Source organism: Bos grunniens, chromosome X, assembly GCF_055505025.1.
Source record: "Bos grunniens cultivar Pamir isolate PY7600 chromosome X, Bosgru_T2T1.0, whole genome shotgun sequence".
Taxonomy (NCBI): domain Eukaryota; kingdom Metazoa; phylum Chordata; class Mammalia; order Artiodactyla; family Bovidae; genus Bos; species Bos grunniens.
This window is the reverse complement of record NC_141194.1, coordinates 42,245,121-42,256,562: the sequence shown is the minus strand read 5'-3', so window position 1 is coordinate 42,256,562 and position 11,442 is coordinate 42,245,121. Positions and strand designations below refer to the sequence as shown.

Below are 11,442 nucleotides of genomic sequence, written 5' to 3'. Positions count from 1 at the left end.
AAATTAATCAAGTGTTATTAACCAACGACCTGAAATCTAGTATATGCAGCTAGAACATAGAGTTTCTGTCAATGTGGAACAAACATGATATGTTGAAGGTAGCAGCGTGTTTACAGCTTTTCATTGGAGAAGATTAAGTAACAAGGTGGAACGTGCAGCACCTGCCATCTCTGTTTCCAACTCACATCCCCTGATGTGAGGCCAAGTGGCTCTGTCGAAGTCAGGGATGCAGCCATTCGCCTCACACTCACCACCTGGAGTGTCTTATTGATATGATGAAACTGTGGGCTGTAGCTTCCTTGACAGACAAATACCCTGAGCCTCCGGGGGCAGCATGGATGTGTGCGTGGCATCAGCACAGCCCATCTAAACGCTCCCACCAGGTCTGGGGCTCTGAAGCCCTTTAGGGATATTTTAGCAATACTACAAGAGAGAAAGAAATGGAGAGAAGTCAAAAGCACTCAGGCCTTGCCTCCCCACAGCATCCTTGCTGGGAGGAACCCTCCCTGGGGTGGGGTGCTCCCTCTGCCCCCCCACCCTCCCGGCCATGCTTTCTTGTCCTGAGCTTGCCAGAAGCACAGCTCAGCACTTTTCTGATTGCATGAGGTTTCAGAGCTGCCTTCAGTTGACCAGCAGAAATCACATTTTGTAATTGTAGCCTTCCTAGAGGGGTTTCCCAGGTGGTGCTGGTGGTAAAGAATCTGCCTGCCAATGCAGGAGACATAAGAGATGCGGGCAAAGCAGCATGTAGGTAGAGAAGCTGACCAGGGTAGAAGCCTTTGGTCCTTATCATCCATTCTATTTTTCATTACATTTCAGAGTCCTTTTGGAAATCCAAGCACCTTGCCTTGCACACAGTGGTTTGGTCTCACGCACAGTCCTAAAGTCAGCTAATATGATAAACTAAGGCCTGCTGAGGTGTTAATGAGCTCTAATGAGTTAGTCTCACTCAAGTCTAGCTTGAGGTGATATAGTTAACTGCCTACTAAATTATTTGATGCATTTTCCTGTATGTGTGCAGTAAAGAGTCATGGAGGAGAGCGGTAAACACTTAAATGGGCATGTGCCCCAGGCTGAGACTTCCTAAGACAGAATTCAGGCTTCCATCTCATATTCTTTTGCAACTCTTCTTACCTGAGTATGATTTTAGTATTTAGAGACTCAAAGTGTATTTTGAATACAATGTGATCCCTATGTGAAACTGGGCTGTGAGAGAGAATACTGTTTTTCTAAACTGTGGTTGTAGTGGAGTAATTAAGAAAGAGCATAGGGATAAAAAAAGGAAGAGCATAGGGGCTGGAATCAGACTGCCTGGTTCCAAACCCTGGCACTAGCTACTAGCTGTTTTGCCCTCAATTTCACATCTGCAGACTGGGATTAGTGTTGTAGGGGAAGATAAAACTTTTGCTCTTCCCTCTTAGGTTCAGTAACAGGGATCTGTGAATTAAACTGGCAAAAGACAGATTAACAGGAGAAAAGATATATTATGTAAGCATATAGCAGCTTCACAGAAAGAAATTAGAAACCTAAGCCTAGAAGGGACTAGGCTTGAGAGTTTATATGCCATTTTAACAAAGGGCAGAGGCGGTGGCCATGGCGGCCTGGCGGGTCCTAGCATCCGCGCTCGGGAGGCCGCGGCCCACCGCCCAGCTGCCAGAGCCGCCACCCTGTGATGGAGCAGCGTTCCGCCGGTGCAGCAGCGTCCCACTCTGCTCCACTGCGCGGGAAGACAGCGGTGGCCCCAGGCCCAACTCGCAGGGCAGGTCGGAAGAAGCAGCCAGACACCTTGAGCCAAGAGTTGACAGAGGCGGAGCTACACGCAGCCGCCTGCGCTGCTGGCCAGCTAAACTAGGTGGGCCCAGCTGGCCCACTTGCAGAGAGGCCAGTCCTGTGGCTCAGCCTGTAGACACTGTCCATATGGTCAAATCAATGTTAAAGATCCATCCAAAAAGAAGCAGTTCAATTCATGTTTTTATGTGTGACAACAATTTTATTTCTGTTCTCTGTCTAATTGAGCCTTATTAAAAATAAATAAATAAAACTTTAATAAAAAAAAAAACAAAGGGCAATACATTGAGGAGAAATGACTAGACAAAGGAAAAGCAGTTTGGGCTTCTAGGGGCTGTAAATCATGGGGAGGTAAATATTTTGGGGAAACTAATGGAAGATAGGGCTTCCCTCGTGGCTCAGACGGTAAAGAATCCACCTGTAATGTGAGAGACCTGGGTTGGGAAGATCCCCTGGAGAAGGGAACAGCTACCCACTCCAGTATTCTTGCCTGGGAAATCCCACAGACAGAGGAACCTGGAGGGCTACAGTCCATGGGATCACAAAGAGTCGGACAGGACTGAATAACTTTCACTTTCAGTGGAAGATAAGGATTATTTATTAGTAAGTTTTGTGATGCAGACTCAAGTTGGTGTCATCTCTCCTGTGATTAAGAGTAGTTCTCCTCTTCCTGGTATGGGAGGTGGAAGGGGACACCTTCACAAAGAGAAATGTATATCCTGCTTTTAGGCAGAAAGCGGGAGGGAAGAGAGTTTCTTTGTCTGCTCTCTCTTAATTGCTTTCACTCCAAGACAATCCTTATGCCAAAGTAGCATATTTTAGGGTGGCATCTTCTGATCCCCTTCAGTATAAAGTATAAAGAGGAAGAAACTTGTAGGGTTATGAGGATTAGTTATAGTAACCATTTTCTAAATGCTCTTTTCCCCTTTCAGTTAGGCAGGGGAGCAGGCTTCAAACCATACAGCTGGGGGAGTATGTATATGTTCTTTGGAGATGTTAGTACCTGCAGCAGGCAGCATCCCACAGAAGCCAAGGTGGGCAATCAAACAGCCATGGGGATCAAGGCCTGGCCTTGCTGAAGACTTTCATTTTACCGTAGGGCTTACAGTTGGCTAGCAGTGAGAGGGCTAGGCTGGTGGTTAGGAGAGTTTGTGTTGAGCTGGGCAGATGAGGAATGATGGTTTACTAAGTAATCCATAAGGGCCACTCTTCCTACTGTCACTGAAGGAATTTCATAGTACATATGCCTATGTTTTAAAGACTTTCACTTATAACTGGCTCATGAACTAGTTAAGCTAAGGGTCAGGGTAGCCATAGGCAAGGTTGGTTTCCCCTCCAATACTTCAGCCACCTGATGCAAAGAGCCAACTCGCTGGAAAAGACCCTGATGCTGGGAAAGATTGAGGGCAGGAGGAGAAGGGGATGAGATGGTTGGATGGCATCATCAACTCAATGGACATGAAGTTGAGCAAACTCTGGGAGATAGTGAAGGACGGAGAAGCCTGGTGTGCTACAGTCCTTGGGGTTGCAAAGAGTAGGACATGGCTTAGCAACTGAACAAGTCCTCTATCTTGCTCTCCAGTCAATGTTTTCTCCACCCAACTTCCCATGTAAGCTTCATGTGCCATTCATCAGATTTTTTTTTCCTATGGTAATCTCAAGCCTCCCAGAAACCCCTCTTTTTAAGCCAAATCCATCAGGAGTCCTTCTCTAGGGGTTCAGTCCTAAAGTCAGCTAATATGATAAACTAAGGCCTGCTGAGGTGTTAATGAGCTCTAATGAGTTAGTCTCACTCAAGTCTAGCTTGAGGTGATATAGTTAACTGCCTACTAAATTATTTGATGCTATCATTTCCCCGTTCTCCTCTCCCACTCCATTCCCACTGGTCTGCTGTAATTCTGCAAATGTCCAGCATGAATCATTTATTAGGGTTAATAAGCTAGTGTGTGGCCTGAGAGTTAAGTTCACACTTAACAACAAGGAGATATTAACGAGAGCCCCTTGTTCAGACAGAAGCCACCCAGTTTGCTTTCCACGGGCGTGGTGGATGATTCATGGTGGGAAGAAGAGAACTCACTTTATACTTGAGGAAGTAACTTATTTTCCTCTGAAGCTTATTCCTCTCAAAGCTGCCTATTCATATCAGATCTGGAACATTTGCAAAGTACCTTACCCCAGGTCATATGCTCATGTGAAATATTTGAAATAACTAAGTGTAGCTTTCAACTGGACTGTTAAAATTGAAGACTGTTTCTTATTCCTGTATATTGGAAGATCTTCCGTAAATCTTTTTGGTGCGCTCAGACTTGCTCTGTTTTCTGGATCTGCTGTCCATCTTGATGTGTCTTAAAAGCAAGTTGGTATGTATATTTTTTTTATTCTGAGTACTTGTGCTGTAGAGCAGATTGTTGGATAGCTTTCAGAAACTCCAGATTTAGGTCCAGATGTCTCAGGATGAGGCAAATTGTCCTTTCACTGAGATCACCTTCTCCGTGGAGGCATTGTTGTGTGGAAATAAATGAAGACCACCCACATGAAACCAAAGGCTATTTATTCAAAGTTTGCTATAGAAAGGGAATTGGCCACCATCATTTGTGATCTGGCAGCAGCTCAAAGGCAGGCAGATGAATGGGAAAGCTTTATAGTGGATAAAGAGGAAAGCTTCAGGGCTGCTCTAATTGCAGGCTGTTGGCATGGGGGAGCTACAGGTGGGCTAACTAAGAGCGAGAATCCTACGTGATTGGTTTGAAGCAGATATTTGACTTTCTTTGGTTGGTCCTAGGCTGGTTGTTGTTTTGTCACTAAGTCATATCCAACTCTTATACAACTCTATGGACTGTAGGCTTCCAGGCTCATCTGTCCATGAAATTTCCCAGGCAAGAATCCTAGAGTGGGTTGCCGTCTCCTTCTCCAGGGGATTTTCCTGACCCAGGAATCAAATCCGTGTCTCCTGACTTGTAGGTGGATTCTTCACCACTGAGCCACCAGGAATTCTGTTCCTAAGCTGGAGGTGGGGACAAAAATTAAGGAAGTTGTCAGTTATTAGTCAAATCCTGACCATTTGAGGCTGAATGTTACAGGAGTTATTCTTTGACACACCTTCGACACCTAAGAATCTGACACTTTACAAGTTTGACTTACAGAGAGCAGACTGACTTTCTGGGCTGGTTTCTGTAGAAAGTGGGTTGGTTTCCTGGGCTGGTTGCTACAGGTTGTGGGTGAGTGTTATGTTTTTATTTGTGGCCTGGGCATTGTCCACTGAGTCTCTCGTTTGAGAGCTGCAATGCTTCGTATATGTTTGTATGAATGAAGTTATCTGATAATTTTCCACTGGATTTTTCATACACCCTGCATGTACTTTGGGAAATAGTTTCTTTAAGAAACCCCATAGTAGCTGTTGTGCTGTGTTACCAAGATCCTTCTTCAGGATGGGAGGACTTATGCTCCTAGGTGCCCTCAGGAGTCAGTTCTCTCCTCTCCAGGACCTGCCTTCTATTGCAGGAGCCACTTTGCCAAAGTTGATACTTTTTCCATTGGCAGCCAATAGCCTATGATTGGCCAATGCAGGGCATAATGATTTGACCTCCTCTGCTAAAGTTTGTACAGCTCTGAAGAACTGTCCCAGCTTCAGGGCTCTCAGTAGTCTGCTGAGACCTTAGATGAGATGGCATCATAGCTCAACTCTCTCTGCCCAATTCTGCTTCATTTTCTTCCCCAAATTTTAATTCTCAGAACACTTCACAGCAAACTTGCTGTTTGCTAATCTCTGTCTCAGTCTGCCTCTTGGGGAATATTACCTGTAACAGTCCCTCTTTAAATTATCTTAATTTGAGTGTACCATCTATTTCCTGCTGGGACCATGACTGACATAGGATATTACATTTATTATTTATTTCATTAAATTCAGGTTTGTGATTCACAATAGAACTTGGGTTATTTTTGTTGTTATTATTATTTGTTTCTTTTTTTATATAGACTAGAGGATATGGGGCTGCTCTGATTGTGTGAATTGGGGAATGTTTAACATCTTTTTTAAATCATTTTTTTGTCTGTCACATTTATACACACACACACTCACTTCTATAACGCCCAGAGTATATCCTTAGGATTCAGAGCTTAATGAAAGTGTGATACTACATAGAGCAGGGACAGATGTAGCACTTCTTGGTTTGGACTTACACAAAGACTATCAGAGGCAGCTGGGTGCCCTGATAGGGTATGGAATTGACAAAATGGCTCATTTGTTGTTGTGCTACAAATCTTTTGTACTGTGCCTTACATAACTGTCCTGGAAGAACATACACCAAGAATCTGTGCAGTTCACTTTATAGTTTTCATGGACACTGGACTCTCCTGGCTCTTGAGCCAAGCTCAGCATTCCCAAGACAACACCATCATAGGAAAGAAAGCAGGGTCAGTGGTCAGGTGACAGCAAAAACTATGTCCACATCAAATTTTGTAATGCTCTGGAATGTTTATTTTTGTCTGAAGAGTTTGTCTGAGAGAGAGAATTATAGCACAGAGATTTAAACAGGGGCCTTGGAACTAGATTGCGTGTGTGTACTCAGTCACTTTAGTCATGTCTGATATTTTGCAACCCTATGGACTATAGCCCGCCAGACTCTTCTGTCCATGGGATTCTCCAGACAAGAATACTGGAATGGGTAGCCATTCCCTTCTCCAGAGGATCTTCCTGATCCAGGGGTCGAAACCATGTTTCTTATGTCTCCTGCATTGGCAGGTGGGTTCTTTACCACTAGCACCACCTGGGAAGCTCTGGTGCCTAGTAGCTCCTATGAAGCTGGAAAGACCCAGAAGAAAGGCTTCAGAACAAAGATAGCAGATTTTACAATTGAATTTTATGACTTTCACGTCACTATGAATACTTATTCACACACACACACAAACACACACACACACCATGGACACTATCCATTTATAATGTGTGCATGCATACTAAGTCGCTTCAGTCATGTCTAACTCTTTGTGACCCTATGGACTGTAGCCCGCCAGGCTCGTCTGTCCATAGGATTTCCCAGGCAAGAACACTGGAGTGGATTGCCATGCCCTCCCCCAGGGGATATTCCTGACCCAGGGATCTAACCCACGTCTCTTAAGTCTCCTGCATTGGCAGGCAGGTTCTTTAGTGCCCCCTGGAAAGCCCTAGAACTAGAATGCCTAGGTTCAAATATTTTCTTTGCCATTTACCTGCTCTGTGGTGTAACTACTTAATCTCTCAGTACTTCACTTTCATTTGTCAAATGAAAAAGATGATAACATCTGATAAAATAGTTGTGCTGATTGAATGAGTTAATCTATAGGAAGAATTTAGAATTGTGCCTGGCATGTAGTGAACATCATATTCTTGTATGGTGTCAACTTCATTGTTTTCCACATATAATTTAAAAATTATTGTGTAGTTAGGTGTTAATATTTTCCTGTTTAATTTTTTTCTTTAAGCAAAGAAATAATAGAGGAAGAAAAAAATAGCTGTCCAACCCTAAATGATAGCCGTCACCTATATTTTTCTCTAGTACATTTCTTCTAAATAATTAAATTCTATTATAACAACAAAAAAAGAAAGCTTAAATACAAGGAACATATATGGTATATTTTGTTTCCTCTCAGTTTATCAGACAAGATTTTAATATCTGTAACTTTATGTTACTATAAATCAATAAAAAGACAAAGAACCTGATAGATGTATGGGCAAAGTGTATATATATAGGCAATTTACAAAAGAAATGTGAATGACTAAATAAACATATGAAAACTTGAATAACTTCACTGCTGCTGCTGCTGCTGCTGCTGCTGCTGCGTCACTTCAGTCATGTCCGACTCTGTGCGACCCCATAGTCGGCAGCCCATGATTTCCCCCATCCCTGGGATTCTCCAGCCAAGAACACTGGAGTGGGTTGCCATTTCCTTCTCCAATGAATAACTTCACTGCTGCTGCTCTGCTGCTAAGTCGCTTCAGTCGTGTCCGACTCTAGCGACCCCACAGATGGCAGCCCACAAGGTTCCCCCATCCCTGGGATTCTCCAGTCAAGAACGCTGGAGTGGGTTGCCATTTCCTTCTCCAATGAATAACTTCACTAGTAAAGCATAAATACACATTAAAACAAAAATAAGATCCCTTGCCATGTATTGTTTTAGTAAAACTTAAAGGAAACAAGCAAATAAGATTCCTGTACTCCTTCCTCTCCCCATCCTTTGCCCTCCACAGAACATTAAATGTTCCTCTAATATTCTGGAAGCTATTCATCTTATATCCATGTTAGTGCTTGCTATTAAGTTGATATTTTTTTTGTTATAAATTGCTGTTTTTCTATCAACATCTAAAACTTCAATATCTGTACACTGCTCTCCTTTAATCCACTTTAATTTTCTGTCCTAACTCTCCTAAATCTTTTTGCTGAATTAATTAGTGTACTGGAAGATGGAGTAGAGTGATTCTCTCAGATAATTTCTTCAACTATGTCCATTCTGCTCTTCAACCCATTTATTTTTATTTCTATAAATCAAGTTTCCAACTGCTAAAAACTAATTTTGTGTTTTCCATAGCAATCTCTTTTGCTTTTCTGGGTTAGTTTTTCTCTCAAATCTCATGAACTGTGGCTGCCATTTGGGGCATTAGATTTTATGTTACTCCTTATATTTCAGTTAAATCTCCTCTTTTCTGTAAACCATTTGAATAGCTTTCTATTAGCTGCAATCAAAATAATGTCTATCTAGGACAGGAGTCTTATAGAGAATTGGAAGTAGGAGAAATCCCATCTACTTAGTTGAATCAACAAAGGCTTTCTGTGGTGGTTTGTAACATTTGGTTTTTCGGATCATAAGGTTTTAACTACCAAGAGTGGATAAAATGTTCCTGGTTGAAGGTAGAGCAGTAACAAAAGCAGATCAGGACAAACTTTTCAGGGAACAAGAAGCATCACAATTTGGCTGGGATCATGGGATAGGTAGGGTGGGGACTGAAAAGTGAAAGTGTTAGTGACTGAGTCTTGTCAGACTCTTTGCAACCCAATGGACTGTAGCCCAACAGGCTCCTCTGTCCATGGGATTCTCCAGGCAAGAACACTGGAGTTGGTTGCCATTCGTTAGTAGGAAATCTGGAAAGGTGTTTTGGGGGCAACATATGAAGGGCTTTGAATGCCAAGGAGAAGACTTTACAACTAGTCGGACACTGAGAAGATGCTAAAAAGATTTAAATAATAGCATGGTGTAATCAAAGATGCTGTTCAAAAAGATTAATCTGGCTACAGTATGCTGAATGGATTGAAGTGGTGACTTAGGTAGTAGAGGAACAAGTGAGCGAGACTAGCGAATTAGTTCATGCACGTGTAATGAAAGTTTGAACATGTGGAAATGGAAATAGAAATATTTCACACTGTATACAGGATTTGGGTATCTCTGTTAAAAATAGCCCATGCAAAGGAATAATTATATTTTTATGTTAAGAATCAAATGATAACAGACTGTAGTGATAGAATGCAAAGTGCCCAAAAATGTAACTCTTGCTGTATTAAAAACAAATTCACTCTTTACCCCCTTTAAACATTTATTTAACAGTTTCTCATAATATTTCAACTAATGACATTGACAACATGTGTGAGGTTAGAATTGCATCATTTGGCATGTTCTTCAAAGACCCAATCTTCAGAAATGTGTTTCTTAAAAGGAATTCCTAATTTCTGCTCTAGAGTTCTCAGCTAAAGAGTACCTCTCTTTTTTATTTTTTTTTTAACTTTTAGCATGTTTCAGAATAATTGTATTGATCTTGCTCCTTGAGTAGTTTCTGGGAAAATTTTGTTCTCTGAAGCTTTTCTTAATTTTAGAGATCCAAAGGAACTGAGGCATACAGAACATAAATGTAGCAGTCCCCCTTCTCCACCCTCCCGCCCCACAAAAGAGCAAGTAAGCTCAAGAATGCTGAAGTAAGAATAGGATACAAAAGTTTAATTTGCTTGGTAATACACATCTAACTGAATTTGTTTCCCCCTCTGGGACTACATATCAGTACTGTAAGAACTGCAAAGTACAGTGGATTCTGTAGTCGGCTGCCCAGATCCGTCTTCTCATCCTTCCAGGACTTAAGCACTGATTGCCTCAGCCTCTGGAAATGCTATAAGCCCTCTTTAGGAACTGCCCTTTGTTGAAAAACTTCCTTGCTCAAGGTCACACCTTCTTCTGAGGAACAATCTGCATCCAGTGGATGGTTTATTTGCAAGTATAAATAAATGCCCAGTCCATCAACCTAACTTGGAACAAGTCCAAAAGGCTATCTCAGCTTTAGAGCTCCCCATGGAACTGGCTGAGGTCTTTTGTATGAGTTTCCTATTATTGGCTATATCAAATGACTATACAGTTATGAGTTTTAAACAATACAAAGTTGTTATATTACAGTTCTGGAGGTCAGAAATCTGAAATGGATCTCCTGGGATAATATTATGGTGTCAACAGAACTTTATTATTTCTTGGATATCTTGAGGAAAATCCATTCCCTTGCCATTTCCACTTTTTAGAAGCCACCTGTATCCCTTGGCTCATGACCATTTCTTTCTTCTTCAAAGTCAGCAGCATAGCATCTTCTCTCCTCTCCATCCTCTGCTTTCATCATTACTTCTCTCTCTGGCTTTGACTCTCCTACCTCTTTCTATTCCTTATAAGGACCCTAGTAATTATATTGGACCCATCTGGATAATCCAGGCTGATTTCCCCATCTCAGGATCCTTAATCACATCTGCAGAGCCCCTTTTGGCAGCTAAGGAACATACTCACAGGTTATAAGGATTAGTGTTAGTTGCTCAGTCGTGTCTGACTCTTTGCAACCCTATGGATTGCAGCCCACCAGGCTCCTCTGTCCATGGGATTCTCCAGGCAAGAATACTGGAATGGGTTGCCATTTCCTTCTCCAGGGGATCTTCGTGACCCAGGGATCAAACCCAGGTCTCCAGCATTGCAGTACAAGGATTAGGACATGTTTATCTTTAGGGTGCTAAGTTGCTTCAGTTGTATCCAACTGTTTGCAACCCTATGGACCGTAGCCTGTCAGGCTCCTATGTCCATGGGATTTCCCAGGCAAGAATACTGGAGTGGGTTGCCATTTCCTTCTCAGGGAATAAAACTACCGTATGACCCAGAAATCCACTATTGAGCATATACCCTGAGAAAATCACAATTCAAAAAGACACATGCACCCCAATGTTCATTGCAGCACTATTTACAATAGCCAGGACATGGAAGCAACCTAGATGTCCATCGACACATGAATGGATAAAGAAGATGTGGTACATATATACAGTGGAATATTCTTCAGCCATAAAATGGAACAAATTTGAGTCAGTTGTAGTGAGGTGGATGAACCTAGAGCCTCTTACACAGAATGAAGTAAGAAAGAGAAAATCAAGTATCGTATATTAATGTGTATATATGGAATCTAGAAAGAGAGTACTGATGAACCTATTTACAAGGAAGAAATAGAGACACGGAAGTAGAGAATGGACACAGCAGGGGCAAGAGAGGGTAGGATAATTGAGAAAGGAGCATTGACACATACACACTATCATGTGTAAAATAGATAACTAGTGGGAAGCTGCTATATAACTCAGGGAGCCCAGCCTGCTGCTCTGTGACAACTTAGATGGGTGG

At 42.2% G+C, this 11,442-nt stretch overlaps 1 pseudogene; it reads left to right on the top strand.

Annotated features, from left to right (window-relative positions):
* Window positions 1–1,593: 1,593 nt before the first annotated feature.
* LOC147340217 (uncharacterized protein C1orf53 pseudogene) lies at window positions 1,594–2,035 on the top strand (annotated as a pseudogene).
* Window positions 2,036–11,442: the final 9,407 nt, after the last annotated feature.